The following is a 16,061-nucleotide window of genomic DNA, read 5'->3' on the forward strand; positions in this document are numbered from 1 at the left end:
ACCTTCCAAATGCAGTTGTAACCCTAATAAAATGTCAATCACCCTACAAATCAATATTTAAAATAGCACTCTAGTTGATCTCTGTGTTCTTAGTCTCTCCACTATTTCATATAAATTCATTTTTCCATCCTCACTTCTTTCTTTTCATCACATTTATTAATAAGTTTATGGAAAGGTTTCCGATTTTTAAAAATACAATAAAGAAGCAATCTCCATTCAGTGTTATCCTGATTAGGTGATTCCTTGAAACTTGTTAATACTGGTTTATTTATACATGAGAACATTTATATTTATTCATGTGAGAGAGTGTTTTTATTTCCAACATGTTTGTAATTATTTTTATTTTGCTTTTATAAATCATAAAATTTTAGAGTCAGAAAGGGCCCATTATGTAATCTTGTTTTAAAGAACTAAGAAAAATGTAGAGATTTATCTCAGGAGATGCAGCCAGTTAGCATCAGAGCTGAAACTGGAACTTTCTTTGCTAAAACACCCAGACACACAGGCATACACACATACATCCCACTTGTGCTATGACCGAGGTCAGTATGGACTTTGGGGGTTACATGATGTTTATGACATGCCTGGTTCTTGGAATTTACACACAGTGGGAGAGATAACGAGATAAAGCAATCAACTACAATACGAATTGTTATAAAAAACACATAAGTAAATTGATATGGAAGTTCAAAAGGAATTTAGGGATAGTCTTTAGAGAAACAGTCATTTTAAAATGTGTTTTAAAATTCAGCTAAGCTTTTTACACATTGAGTGTAAGAAAGAATGTGTTGGAAACAGAGCAAACAATAGGAGTTAAAAAAAAAAAAAGAGGTATTAAATGTGCGTAACTTTTTCAAAGAATGGTGACTGATTCCATCTGGTGACAGGTTGGAGAGGGGCCAGAAGGGGAGGAGAGCGGCGTAAGACAAAGAGACAAAGATAACAAGAGCTAAGTTTTGGTAGACCTGGTGTACCCTGCTGTAGGTTTTAGACTTTGCACTTTAGAGACAGTAGGGAGATATGGAATTTTTCAAGCGACAAAGTCATGTGTGTCAGCAAGATAAATTGTGGCTATGTGGTAGCACGGATCAGAGAGAAGAGGTTGAAGTACTTCATGTGAGAAATGATCAGGAGCTGAACTAGGACAGTGTCAGAACAACTGGAGGGAAAGAGATTGATTCAAAAGATTCTGGATGCAAGGAACAAGCGTGGGTGACTGAACGGATTTAGGTGAGGGAGGACTTATTGGTATTTACAGCTGATTACTGGGTGCTGTGGACACGACATGAAATATATAGGAACTCATTCCAATGTTCTATACGCTTAACAATGCCAACAATGGTTACCTCATTACATTTTTTAAGACTGGCTAAAGGTTGTATTTCTGGATATAGACTTTGTTCAATTCAAATTGTCTTAAAGTAATATCTATACTCCTTTCTATGTTTTAGTAATAAAGAATTAAGTTTAAACTTCAGTGTTTGACAATAAGCATGACAAAAGTCAGGAATTCTCAGATGCACTGTTTGTTTCATTAGTTTTTTTTTCTTTTAATTGAAGTACAGTCAGTTATAATGTGTCAATTTCTGGTGTACAGCACAATGTCCCAGTCATGTGTATATATACATATATTCATTTTCATATTCTTCTTCATTAAAGGTTATTACAAGATATTGAATACAGTTCCCTGTGCTAGACAGAAGAAATTTGTTTTTTTTTAAATCTATTTTATATATTTAGTGGCTAACATATGCAAATCTCAAACTCCCAAGTTTATCCCTTCCCACCTCCTTTCCCCTGGTAACCAAAATATTGTTTACTATGTCTGCAAGTCTGTTTCTGTTTTGTAGATGAGTTCATTAGTGTCCTCTTTTTTCTTTTTTCACATTCTGCATATAAGTGATATTATACAGTATTTTTCTTTCTCTTTCTGGCTTACTTCACTTAGAATGACGATCTCTAGGTCCATCTGTGTTGCTGCAAATGGCGTTATTTTATTCTTTTTATGGCTGAGTAGTATTCCATCATATAAATATACCACAACTTATTTATCTAGTCATCTGTCAATGGACTTTTATATGCCCAAGAGCAAATTTCAACAAAGACTAAGCATTAATAAATGTGTAGGTTCATGAATGCTTGGACTTCAATGAGACATACTGAGAAATTTGATGTCATAGTCTTTTTATTCACATATGTGCAATATATGTACAAAAATATAAATATATATATATATATATATATACAAACAAACATTATTTGGGACTTATTAGACTTATATGTTAAGAGTTGTTTTAAATGATTTATAAATACTGACTCATTCATTCTACATAATAATCCTACAAGGTAGATAGTATTATTATTCCCAGTTTATAATGATAGAACCTGAGGCCCAGATTATTTAAGAAGCTTAACCAAGTTCACAAAGCTTGTAAGTGGCAGAGCCTGACTTTAAATCCAAATGGTCTGACTCCAGAATCCCTGTTACATTTTTTTAAAGAACATAAGAGGTAATCATTTGCCATTGTTTCTGTATGTTAATATTCAGGTAAAGCACAGATCAGCCTTTAACACTGTAGTTGTTCAAAAATGCTGTGTATGAAAAGAAAAATAATACAATGTTTAGACAAAACTCTAAATAGAAGTGTGTTGGGTGAATATTCCATAAATTGGTAAAATATATACAGCTTATTCATTGAAACTATTATGCAGTTATGGGTCTTTGATTCAAATAAATATCTATCTGCATGCACCATTTTTATTTCTAGTAAAAAGAAAAAGTAGAGCAGACACAAAACACAAAAGATGTTATTTAGCTGTTGGAAATTAGTTTTTCCTGTGCATAAACACACTTGAGTGTTATAAAGACAAGTTAACAACACTTTGTTTCTAAGAAATAATCAATCTATTTATAAATAACTCTGCAATTAAAATTTTTTTTCCAGGAAATAATCCACAGAGACTTTGGGAAGTTAAAAGTCGGAGGGAAGTTAAGGAGGAGGAAAGCTGTAGCTACAGTGGATTGTGTTAAAAAATGACCACTATTCTCTTTCCCTTTTGCTATCATGACCTTTTGAGTTAACTATTTATCATTTTAGAATTCCTACTCAGTTTCATTTTATCCAGGTTGCTTTCTTTGGCTGCCCTGAACAGTCTTCCTGATTGAAAGCCTTCCTTCTATTAGACCCAACTGAGCCAACCAAGGAAATACATGGAACTTGTACTAAAAGAGCATTGAGCATATTAATGGCCTGGTGCCCATGGCTCACGCTCCTGAATGGCTCATGTTAAGGAGCTGCCAGGATTACCCCATGTTGGTTAGTTTTCATAAATTCATCTGATAAAAATGGTGCAGGGCATGGGAGGACAAAAAAGACTGATTCCAGGCATAGGTCTTGTGGGGAATATATTTTAGTGAGGCTGGGCTAGTGCTTAATGCGTTGCAGTGTATTTCAGGGAGGAAGACTATATCTGATCAGGTATCTATATGAAATTCTACCTCTCTATATCCATATCTGCCTGCAAATAATAAACACACATCCCCTTACTATGTTCTGCTTATTGCTTTGCAAAGAGCTGAGGCTAATAGCTATCAATTCCTCTTGATTTATATGGAAAAATAACTCTAGAGTTTCTTCTCAGTGTAGGGTGAAAAAGTCCAGCCACCCGGCTTCTAGCCTTCAATTCAACACTAAATAGCTAGACAGTATTGATGAAAATTCCCACCTCCCCTGAGTCTCGTCTGCACAGTTAGAGACCTATGTCTTCTTCCTAGGATTGCTGTAATCATTAAACGACATGGCCAATGGACATTCTAGGAAAGCCTTGTTTCTTTCTGGGTTGCTTTGTTCTCTTGATTCTACTAACTGATAAAGAATATGATGTAAGTGAGAAACAAAAGGGAAAATTAAATTTGTGTGTGTGTGTGTACAAATGTGGTGCTTGTTTTTCACATTTCAAAAGCTTCACACACTGATCTTTTTTTTCCTTTAGGGTCACAGTGAATTGGGTGAGCTAATTCAAAATATGAGAATTAAAAGACCAGCTTTGTTCCTGGAATTTTGAACTTGGATTATCACTCATTGACTCTAAAGGAAGTAGTATGACATAGTATCTGGTGGCATGAAACAAGTGATAAATAACAGTGACTAAAGTAACAAATATTAACACAGCACCACTTACAGAAGAGCTTTCACAAGCTTTACCTTGCTGAATCCTCACAACTGTCCTGGGAGGTAGAGGTCATTATTATTTCCATTCCATAAACAGGGAAATGGGCCAAAAGAGATAAACTTCCCCAGCACCACACAGTGAGGAAGACACAGCTGTTACTTTGACCCAGGTCATCTGAAATCAGATTCTGGTCTGTTCCCACCATACTGTACTTCATTCCCCAAAAAACAATTCTTGTTAGTATTTTTTTAAAAAAAAGGGCTTCATTTAACTTTTTTTTTTTTTTTCCCTAATGGTTCCCAGAGCCAGAACTGAAGCTGTTAGGAGAGAGACAAGATCCCAACGAGGACAAAACCTGGAGATAAGAACAGGGCGGGTAACACTTCCAGAGTACTTGCTTCACCCCAGATATTGCTATCAGGACTTTGCACACATGAGTTCTTTCAATGGTTATATAAACCCAAACCCTGAGATACAACATTCCTCTCCCCATCCACACACACACGAGGTTAAATAACCTGCTTATGTTTGTACAGTGAATTAGTTGAACATCTGAAATTTGCACCTTGGAAGCCTGACTTCGGGTTCCCATTGCATAACGTTTACATCTCTTCTCTCCGACCAGCCCGTGTCAGGTTCACTCAGGGGCAGCCCCAGCATCACAGTATGGGGGAGAGGCCCAACTGGCAGATGGAGCAGTTGCGAGGAGACTAAAGTAAAAGAAGATATACACGATCAGTGTTGGAAAACAAGAGGGCACAATGCTGGAAGTCCAGAGGGGAGGTCTAGTGAGGAAGAATAGATGGAGTTCTCTATGATAAATGGTCAGCTTTTCTCTTCTCCTCAGTGGTTGAGGATTGACTTGTTCACACGCCTCAGTTTGTGTCACATAATCATCAGTAATCTACAAAGACCTCTCTTGTCTTATTTATGTATTTACATAATCCCTTGTAATCGAGCCATGCCCCTCCACACCAAAGGCAAATATTTCAATGTGTTTCCATATGTCCATTTATTTGTATGGTAAGTGGGCATCTTGGCTTTGTGTGTTTGCATCTTCATTTACACGTATGGCATTGTTAGAGATTTTTGTTTGTTTGTTTTTTCCATTTTAGTTTACCCAGCATTGTGTGTTTTTAAGGTGCATTCATGTTATCTTGTTAAATCTAATTCTTTTCTTCTGACTGTGGCAAAGCTTCTCATAGTGTGCTTCCACCGCAGTGGAACCTATGTTGCCTCCAACTCACTGCTAAACTTTCAAGAGATCTGATGAGCCTTTCTCTGGCATAGCTAACGGGAGAAAGATTGCTCACTCATGGCAGTTTGATTACAGATTGCCTAAGTGCTCTCCAGAATGGTATGTTTTTCAATTCATATGTCTGTCTCCACTATGCACTTCTTGAGGGCAGGAAGAGGGTCTCACCCATTTTTGTTTCCACATTGCTTAGCTCAGTGTAGAGGAAGGGATTGGTGCCTGCCTAATGAATAAATGAATGGGACTCTATAGGCCAGTCTGTTTCATTTCTAAAGGCAAGTAGCATGGTGGGATATAAATGAGACCCACACCTATGCATTTACCTACAGGGAGAGTCTTCTTTTGGTTTACCAGCAAGAGTGAAAAAAACCCACTATTTAGAGGCTGCCAGAACTTAGGGACTCCGTGTCCTGTCTTTGAACTGCTATTTCCGCCGAGGAGTGGAAGTGCTTTCCATTATTTTGAGTAAAAAGGACACGCTCTGTGGGGCTTCCCATAATTGTTCCGAGAGCCAGCAAACTGGACTTCGAAAACCACTTCTCCCAGAAATCAACATTGTTTCCTCTCTCACTCTACCTTCCGGTTAAAAAAAAAGTTCCTGTTTGTGATGAACAGAGGTCAGGTTTCTCCGTGGGAATATTTGTAAAGAATTGACATCCTTCTCCAGACAATGTCACAGTGTCATGGATCACGTTTTACCTTCCACATAGGGTCCCTGTGTGGAACGTGCACAGCCTGGGATATTCATTAGGGGATGACAGACTTATGGCAACATCGGGATCGACGCCAGACCAATTGGAAGAGGGACATTGGTATCTGTTTAAAATAAAATGATACAGGTTCCCAGCATGAAATCCAGGCTGCAGTACTGAGTAGCATTATTGCTTAAAACTCACATATTCTCAAGCTCTAGTCTATGCTCTAAAATAAAAAATCCAGCTCAAAACATATATGTATTTTTCAATTGTCTATGCCTAGAAAAAAAATAAGACAGAAATCAAAATAATGATATCCATTATCTGTTGTAATGTCTAATTTTAAAATTTCTCACTATGCTTATATTTCTTATAATACTGGGATTTTTTCTACATTATTGTCTAAATTATGCTTTTTTTTCCTGAAGCAGAAAGAGAAAAATGTTTAATAATAAAGTGATACCAGTTTGATGTTAGGAAGGAAAATGTAGCATCAGCAATGGAACATTGTTGTTTGGTTCTATAATCCTGAGAGCACCTGAGAATCTGGGGACCTGTGTCCCCGAACTGGCATTGCTGAGTAGCTGAGTGGTCCTCGACTCTGCGTCTCTACCTAGGGCTTCTGCATCTGGAGAGGATATACTAGATAACACTAAAATCTATTTTGTGGATTTGGTAAAGCCCTGGAAATTTCATTAAATCTTATCTGTTGCCTATGAGAAGAATTGGGTCAAACTAAATATTTGACTAAGAGTTTTGCATTAACTTTTAAATTACAGGGATCTCCAGGAAAGCTCAGTAAAAGATGGGGAGTTTTAGTTTTCCTATTAAACCCAGAAGGGTATATTTTCCAGAAGAGTGTTATAACACAGAGCAAATATAAAAACAAATTTGTAGGGTCTTATGTAAGAATGGGCACAATTAACATTACAAACAAAGGATAGTGTTCCCAAAATATATACAGTTGACACTTGAATAATGGGGGAGGGGGACAGAATTAACAGAGCTAACCCTCAGCTCACTCAAAAATCCACATATAACTTAGAGTTGGCCCTCAGTGTATGCAGTTCCTTTGTATTTGCAATTCCATATCCTGGGATTCAGCCAGCCAAGGATGTAGGGCTATAGTATTTACTATTAAAAAAAAAATCCACATATAAGTGGACCCATCACAGTTCAAACACATGCTGTTCAAAGATCAACTGGCATCATGTGATGTGGGGAGAAGAGCCTTGCAGACAGACAAAGACCAGCCAGTCCAAAACAGAAATGAGTGTAGCCTGCTCCAGGAGAAGCAAAAAGGCAGTGTGACAAAAGCAAGTGAACCAAGCGGCCAAGTGGTAGGAGACTGAGTGGAGCTGAAGGCAGTGCAGGCCAGTAAGGACCTGGACAATATGGTAAGTGTGATGGGAAGCCATTCAAGCATACTGACAGAAGGTGCTTGTCCAGTGAGTAGACTGTATCAGGGCAAACTTGGGAAGAACTTTAGAAGTTTATGACCCTGCTCCCAACTTCATAAGAAGACGGTGGCGTTGATTACAAGAGGTGCTGGGATAGGCAGTTAGAAATGGCCATCTTAGTGGTGTATTTTGAAGGTAGTTATTGCAAGATTTGCTAATAGAGTGGGTGTGTAGTATGAGGAGGAGGCCTCATTCAAGGATGATTCCCAGGTTTCTGCCTGAGCAGCAGACTCGGAGGTGGTGCCTTAGACTAAGACAGGGAAGAACTAGGGGAGAAGTCAGTTTTGTGGAGGAAATCGAGTTCTTTTTTGCCATCAGAAGTTGAATTTTCTGTAATGCACTGAAGTGAGGATGTTGAGTGGGCAGGTTCTGGAGTACAGAGGAAGGGTCTCAATGCTGCTCTCTGGTTATCCATTGCTGAGTAACAACATCCTCAAAGCTCAGTGGCTTAAAACAACAGCAACATGCATTTTGTTTCAAACCTGCAACTTGAGTAGGGCTTGATGGGGACTTGTTTCTGCTTCATTTGGCCTTAGTTGGGGCCACTGGGAGGCTGCAGTCTGGAATCACCTAAACATTCACTTAACTCATGTCTGGCGGTTGATGATAATGGCCATCAGCCATCTGCTCGGGTTGGGCCAGAACTCCTACACATGGCCCATCCACGTGGTGGCTTGACTGTCTCACAACCTGGGGGCTGGGTTCCAAGGGTGCACATCTCAAGAGAGAGGCAGAACCTGGGTAAAGCTAATCACTTTTCCTAACCTAGTCTCAGAAATCTCACAGCTTCACATTAGCCTCTGTTCATTAGACATGAGTCACTAAGGTTGGCTTATGTTCAAAGGGAGGGGAATTATATTCCATCTTTGGTCAGAGGTGCAGCAAACTATTTGTGGATGTGTTTTAAAACCATCACAGCTAAAGAAATAATTTTGTGAGTCATTAACATATTGGTGACATTTATAACCATTAGAAGGAGTGAAATAGCTTAGGGAGAGATTAAAGTTAGGAGAGAAAGAAGGCCAAAGATGAAGCCCTGGAGGACACAACATGTAGAGTCTGTCTGAGGAAGAGGAGTCTGAAAAGGAGACTGAGCAGGTAAAGCCTTGGAGGTCAGGGAAAAACCAGGAGAACCCTGTGTCCCAAAATGACAGTGATCCAAGAGGTGAAAAGTGTTTCACAAAAGTGAGAAAACTGTGCCAGTACTGCTGATGGCTCAGACGGGTGGAGTAAGATGAGGACAGGAAACTGAGGGAGATTGCTGAGGACTTTGACAAGAGCAGTTTCAGTTGCATGGTAACAACACAAACCCAGAGTGATTTAAAGGGAGATTGGGAGGTGATAGAGCAAAGACTATTTTTCTCTCTTCTTTTACATATTCTCCACTGTACAAGGCCCCATGGGGTCAGGATACAGAAGATAATGGGGGACAGGGGGGTGCATGGAAGAGTACATGGGAAGTCATTCAGGTGGAGTGTTTACTTTTGGCTGTGGTTGAAAATAATCCTCAGGGCATATTTGTTGTGATTTTTCTCATCACTGAATTTTTTTTTCAATTGAAGTGTGGTTGGTTTACAATGTTGTATCAACTTCTGGGGTACAGCATAGTGATTCAGTTATAGATATATATATTCCTTTTCATATTCTTTTTCATTATGAGCTATTACAAGGTGTTGAATATAGTTCCCAGTGCTGTACAGTAGGACCTTGGTTTATCTATTTTATGTATAGTAGCTAGGATCTGCAAATCTGGAACTCCGAATTTATCCCTTCCCATCCCCTTTACCCCCTGGTAAATGTCACTGAGTTTTTAATGGCTGAACTCTCTCCAGTTTTAATACCAAGGTGTAACTGCATATTGACTCTTAAGGTTGACTTGTAAAGTAGCTCTTATGTCCCGACACTGATAGCAAGAGACACTTCTTATGCCATGACATTGACAGCAGGAATCATTCAGTAAACAGACTGGACACCAGGTGGGGTATCATTAACCATGGGGCACATTCCCAATGAGGAACAGAGACAAGAGCCGACGGCATGGAAGCACACTTCAGTAACGATTTCTGTTAAATTTCTCTTCCATTTTAACCAGAGAAGAAATAGGCTGTTCAAAATGGGTCTTATGGACATATTTAACTCTTAAGTTGTAAACCTATTCTTTGAAACTCTGCTAAATTAGGTCAATCGCATTTTCTAGGTAAGAATCTTAATAATAGCTAACCCTCAGTGCCCACCATCTAGCGATCATTGCTCTATTTCCAATCACTTTTAAACATACTCAATATTTAATCCCATCATAATGCTGTGAGGTGGGTTTATCCCAGGAAGGAGGAAACTGAGGCTCAGAGGGATCAAAGGACTTGCTTAGTCTGACAAGGAGATGGTGGAGCCAGGCTGTTGCGCAATCTGGCTCTGAGTCTGGGCTCCTAATTACTAAGCGTACTGCCCCCTCAAAAGCATGCTCTTACCAGGAAAGGCAAGCAAACTGCAACTGCTTTTCAACAAGTTGCTTCTTTTTTTTTAAGTGGCCAAATAAAATTTTATTGACGTATTTAAAAAAGTGCATGGCTCAGCTAAGGAGAGAATGTGAAACTCTCAGCCCTATGGGTGATTTTTTTTTCAGTGTAGGAAAAAAAGCATAGTGCACTGCTCTAATTAAAAATACACCAACAGAGAGGTGAATGCCAATTGCCTCTGCACTTTCAGCGAGCAGAGTTCCGTCTTAAAAGCAGCTTAGTCTGAGAGACAAATACTGGGAAGGAAAAGTATTGGTAAAGTTTCATCAGGAGGCAAGCCCTGTTCTCTGGGCCAGTGGCCATACACTAGTTCTCAGAAATGTTTAGAATGCTGCCTTTCTCCAAATTCAAGTTAAAGAGTAGCATCTGAATAGGTGGTATTGATATGCCAGTGGGGCCAAAACCCTGGCGGAGTAGATGAGAGACCTGAGACCTTGGTATGGCTAGTTTTCTTGCCTATCAGCCCATTGGCATCCAGCTGAGGAATAACAGTCAATTCAGTTCAATAAAAATATACTGAGGAGCTACTATGTACTTGCACTAATTGTGGTCCCAGGCATGCAAGATGGAGACCAAGTCCCCAGGAAGCTACGTCTCTTTGATTGGTAGAAAGACAAGTATACAGGGTAGTTACAGTGTATGGTAGGTATAGTTATTACAGTCTGCTGGAGGCAGGAGATAATTTAAGAGTGGGTGATAGTTCGATTAGGCTTTGAATGATAATACTGGTGCTTTGTAGCAGCTAGGCAGGGTAAGCACAGAACAGACATTCTGTTGGAAGAACACATGAGAAGTTTTGAAAGGCAAAATAGGAGAACATATGCACATCACAGTTTTATTAAAAATACACGTTCATTATAATATAGTCAAACAATACATAAATAAGAAAGTAAAGAAATCTAAAATCTCTCCAATTCAGAGACAATCACTCCTTTGTTTTCGTTAGGGGCTTGCCACAAAAATAAAACCTGTGGCCTCTCTCACTTCTTGTTCACTCTTTCCTGTAAGATGAGAATTGTTTTATCTGGTCATGGGCAGACAGAGCATTTGGTAGAGTTTACATTGCTGGGCAGGATGTGTTCAGCTCTGTTCCGGCTTCTACGTAGCAAGCAGAAGTGCTAGAGGCAATCTGGGGAGTTCATCACTCTTGTCCCCAGTGCTGGAGCCCGGCGGACACAAAGAATAAACCGTCCCCTTGTGGATATCTGGGTAGGAGTCAAGCTTGCAGAATTAGTGTCTCCTTTGGGTGGGGTTATGCTGAGGTGAGACCCTGATGAGAAATGCATCTGGTCCTAGGACCAATTCACATTCTACAATCCAGAGCTAGCAGCATAAAAGCTTTTAGACATTTTGAATTCTACCTGCTTTCTGTATTTATTAGTCAATTGCATCATGTACATTCACTATGTATAAGATAGGAACCATCTAACCTCAGAGTTGATGGAAGAATTACTTGGCATTAAGCATGAATGCTGCTTTCATATGCTTGGCTCATATTTGGTGAAGAGTTGAAGTTAGTTCCTGTCTCTTTCATGTTCCTGCTCTAAAAAGCACTCAGAATTTTAAAGGCAGAGATTTCCAAAAGGGTATCAGTCTCCTCCAGCCTCTCAATTAATGCAGTGATCCTGCCCCAGAGTTCTGGGTTTGGAAAAGTCTAGTGAAAGAAAATGTACTACTCTGTGATTAACTCTAAATTTCAACCAACAAACATTCTTTCCATGGGTGAAAAATTTTAATTATTAGAAAGTTCTGTATAAAACCATAATTTGCCTATCTATAAAGTTCCATCACTGAAACTGGAATCTGTCTTCTGGACAGGCATCATAAGTCTGCTATTTCTACTACTTGGTAATCATTCAAATATCACACCTTCCCCCATGTTAAAAATTCTTATTTATTCAACCACTTTTTGCTCAGAATTGAACACATAGGAATTGCTCAGTGTTGATTAATTGAGCTCCAGTCTTATATAGCCAACTGGCTACTTGACATTTCTCTTCATTTTTAAGGAGCAGCTCAAATTTAGCATACCCAAAGCTGGTACCCTTGATTACCCCAATCTTCCACCCTAACTTCTAGTCTTTTCTATCTCAAAATTAGAAAGGAAAAGAAAGAAAGAAGCCTCTACTGATCCAGCTATTCAGGAAAAATTTAAGAGCTATTTATTTTCGTATCCTCTCTTTTATATCCAAAACACAGTCCAACAGCAAATCTTGGCATATCTTTAGTTACATTTTAAAATATTTCCCAAATCCATCCACTTATCTCCCTCCGTCTTTACCACCTGTACCCAGTTCCAGACACCTTCATATCTGCCTGGACACTTACGAAGACCTTCTCACTGATTGTACTCTTATTCCTCTGTAAAGCAACTTTCACACAGCAGGCTGAGTAATCCTTTGAAAATAAAAAGCAGATCACGTTGTTCTCCAGCTTAATGTCCTACAAAAGCTTTTCATTGTATTTAGAATAAAATTCTTAAAATTACCGTTCCTTACAAGTCTCTCCTTAATTCTCTGCTCCCCTCTTGTACAATGATCTCACTTTCTTTCTCTATTCTACTTCTCTCTAACCTTTTATCTATTTTTGTTCTTGAAAACAGTCAAGATTTCTTCCTTTCAGGGCCTCTGCACATGCTGTTCACCCTGCTCTTTGTATAGCTTCCTTTTCTGTTTGTGTGATTCTTTCTACTCCTTATATCCTGGTCGATGTGAACCCTCAGAGGGCTGTGCCCAATCCAACCCAGATAGAGTTGCCTCTCTCCCTCAGTGTCATTATTGTCTGTTTTACCACCCTTCTACATTTCCTTTCTAGCACTTATAAATATCAGAAATTATCTTCTTAACTATCAGTTTACTTTCTTATTATCTGTTTTCCCATATAGTATGTTTCTTGTTCATCACATTATCCTTAATATATATATATATATTATACATAATATATATAACACTGCCTAGCATATATTAAATGTGAAATCAATATTTGCTGACATAGTGAATAAAGTTTGCATTTAGAGTGTTGGATGTTTGAAATATGAATTTTAATGATAGAAAATCTGTAGGTGATAAGAAGGTCCAAAATGTGGTCATAAATGTGGGGGAGAATTGAAGGTTACTTCAGGAGGTGTGAGGAAGTTAAGATATATAGGAACTAAGAGTCTGGATGGTCATTCATATGGACAATCACCCAGATTTGTAATGGATTGTAGGTGGGAAGAAAGTGTCCGATTTATGTGTTTTAATTTTTGCCTTTCTTTCTTCACATTTCTGGAAAAGCCTTCCCTGGAATGAGATTTCTGTTGGTATAACTAACTAATGGCACAGCTTTATTTCCCAAAATACTATCATATTTTCCACTTACTAACTTTATGGGTTTTGAGTTACCATAAACTCAGTTATGTACTGATACTGACAACTTCATCCTTGGGAGGAAGAAGTCCTAAATCATAGCACTTGCCAATTTTCATGTTATAAATATTCCCATTATGACAGATTTCAAGCTACCAATGTGACATCACTCAGTCACAAAAATTCCTGAAAATTTAACAACTGGCTCCTATGAGCCTGTATGAGCTGATTCCAGCATACCACTGTGAATAAACCCCATAAGACACTCCCTCTCACTCCCATAAGACCTCCCTTTTTTCCAACAGCTTCCTTTTAAAAATATTGCCACATTGCCTGGTAGCTATTTATCCTATCCAATAAGCTGAAGACAACAGTAGTTTTATCAAGCATTTCCATGCTCTTTGGCATAAAGTGGAGTCTTCATGAGGCTCTTAAGACTTTAGTGTTAAGACCCCTCACTTGCTTGAGTCCTTTCTAACACCCCAGAAGACCCCTAGCAATTTCTTATTAATACTTTTTAAAATGATTTTTCTTAAGTAAGATAGGGGTACCCCAAATATTATAAACTTTAAGACCCCACAAAACCTGACTCTGCCCCCTCTGTAGCACAGTAAATTGGTTACCACGTCAAGTGGAAAAATGAACATACATGTTCTGCAGGTGGCTACCACAGTTATCTTGGTTTTTATGCTTCTTGAGTCTCTGAATATACTGAACATGCTTGATCCTCTCCTGATTACTGAAAATGCTCCTGAAGGTTACTGGTGAGATGCGGTTAGGGTATATAGGAACTAAGAAGCTGAATGGTCGCCCATACAGACAATCACCCAGATTGATGCTGTTTTGTGGGTGGGAGGAAAATGTCCGATTCGTTGCTTCTATTCTTCCCATCTTTCTTCATGTTTCTGGAAAATATTCCCTGGAATGAGATTCCTATAAGGATTTTTTTCTCTCTCCTTATAACCTTGGCTAATCTGTATTAAACATCCATACTACTTAGCATCAGCCAGTATCAAACACAGCCTTTTTCAGCCAATCCAGATCTCACGAAGGTATACCCTTAGTACCAATATGCCAAAATATTTTGCACAGTTTTGTGGTATCAAATTATCTCTAGAGTTTTCTACCACTGATAGTCTTAGGCCTATTCACAGGAAAGCAAGGGTGAAGCAAGGTCAAAGTTAAAGATCAGTACCTTCTAGGGAGTGCAAAGGGCCATCTTCTTCAGACAGTATTCTTCAGGACCAGAATCACCTTTTATCCGTGAAATTGATGAAAAAAGCAAAGACAAGGCTTTTACAAAGTAGAACAATGTCTTTCAAAGCTACTATGTCAATAATGTCTTTTAAAATAATCAGGTTTTAAAGGTTGAAAACTCTTAGGTATTTTTAGCTAGATAATTTTATTTTCTGTAATACTTTCGGCCAATACTATGTAAGTACATGGAAATATGAATACTGACAAATGTGAACACCGAAGCACTGGGTGGGCCAGTTTAGAAAGGGGGAGGGGTGTATCCACCTATGTAAGCACACAGTTGCGCTTCCAACATAATCAGTTGCCTGAATTCCATGCCTAACTTAGCCAATACATTTTCATCTGTTAGTAATTAGGAGTTATTTAAAAATATTCCATGATTCTTTCTTCAGCATTACCTATAAATCAAATTACAGAAAATTAAATTTGATTTTGAAATCATTTTGGGGTTGTTTCCTTTTTGGTGTTATTGCTTGGTATGCAGTATTTACAGACTTATAAAAGGAAACATGAGAAATACAACCAACAGTGACAAAAAAAAAAAAAACAAGAAAACATTGCAAAAAGGAAAGAAAGGCAGAATCATGAATTACAAAGAAAATTACATAAAATAATAAAGTACAAATTCCATTGACTTAAAATCCAGACATAAGAAAGGATGGGAATACTAAGCATCTTTTCTAAAAAGAAAAAGCATGATTTTTTATACTCTAATAAGGATTCCTCAGCTTTACTTAAGGTTAAATGATTCCATTTAGATACTGGCCCAGTACTTTTAAATGTGATTTAGCTTATAAAAATTCAAATTTCATAGTTCAGGAGGTAATCAGTTCAGTAAAGTAAAATAAATCTATAGTATTTGAGTAGGTTTCTCCACCATTCTTAGCCTTCACCCTGTATGTTCACATAGCTTTGTCATACATACCTCATTCTGGAAAGTTCTTCCTTCATAGCTTAGCAATTCCTGAGGTTTCCTTCTCCCTGAAGCTCCATTTGTATTTTTCCCCCCTTTTTCTCAAACTGCAATTTGCTCCCCCTATGAGAGCACTTACTTTACTCTCGTATATTCAGGTCAATTTTTCTCATCTTCCTTTCTTGCTAGATGACTTGTAAGATGTCTCATGCCTCACTGTAACCTATGGTGCAGAAAAGCAGAACTTTAAGTATAACAGAAAATATGAAATTAGAGATGTTTAAAGAGCCTAAGATTTTATACTGTTCTCTCATCTGACAATGTCAAATATCAAGTGCTTTAAGCAGAAAAAAGGTTATAGTTTTTAGACTTGAAAGAACATGGACTGAGTCATGTAGCTAGGTTTGCCACGCATACATTGTGTGACTTTTGGCAAATGGTTTAA

The 16,061-nt window shown here is 38.2% G+C and overlaps 1 long non-coding RNA gene across 1 annotated transcript; it reads right to left on the bottom strand.

Annotated features, from left to right (window-relative positions):
• Positions 1-4,526: 4,526 nt before the first annotated feature.
• Positions 4,527-15,839, bottom strand: LOC107033175 (uncharacterized). The gene is made up of 3 exons (XR_004190978.2): positions 15,756-15,839; positions 14,642-14,700; positions 4,527-4,883 (listed from the first exon to the last, which is right to left on the bottom strand). It is a non-coding gene; the product is annotated as an uncharacterized lncRNA (long non-coding RNA).
• Between the last annotated feature and the right edge of the window lie 222 nt (positions 15,840-16,061).

This window comes from Vicugna pacos, chromosome 8, assembly GCF_048564905.1.
Source record: "Vicugna pacos chromosome 8, VicPac4, whole genome shotgun sequence".
Taxonomy (NCBI): Eukaryota; Metazoa; Chordata; class Mammalia; order Artiodactyla; family Camelidae; genus Vicugna; species Vicugna pacos.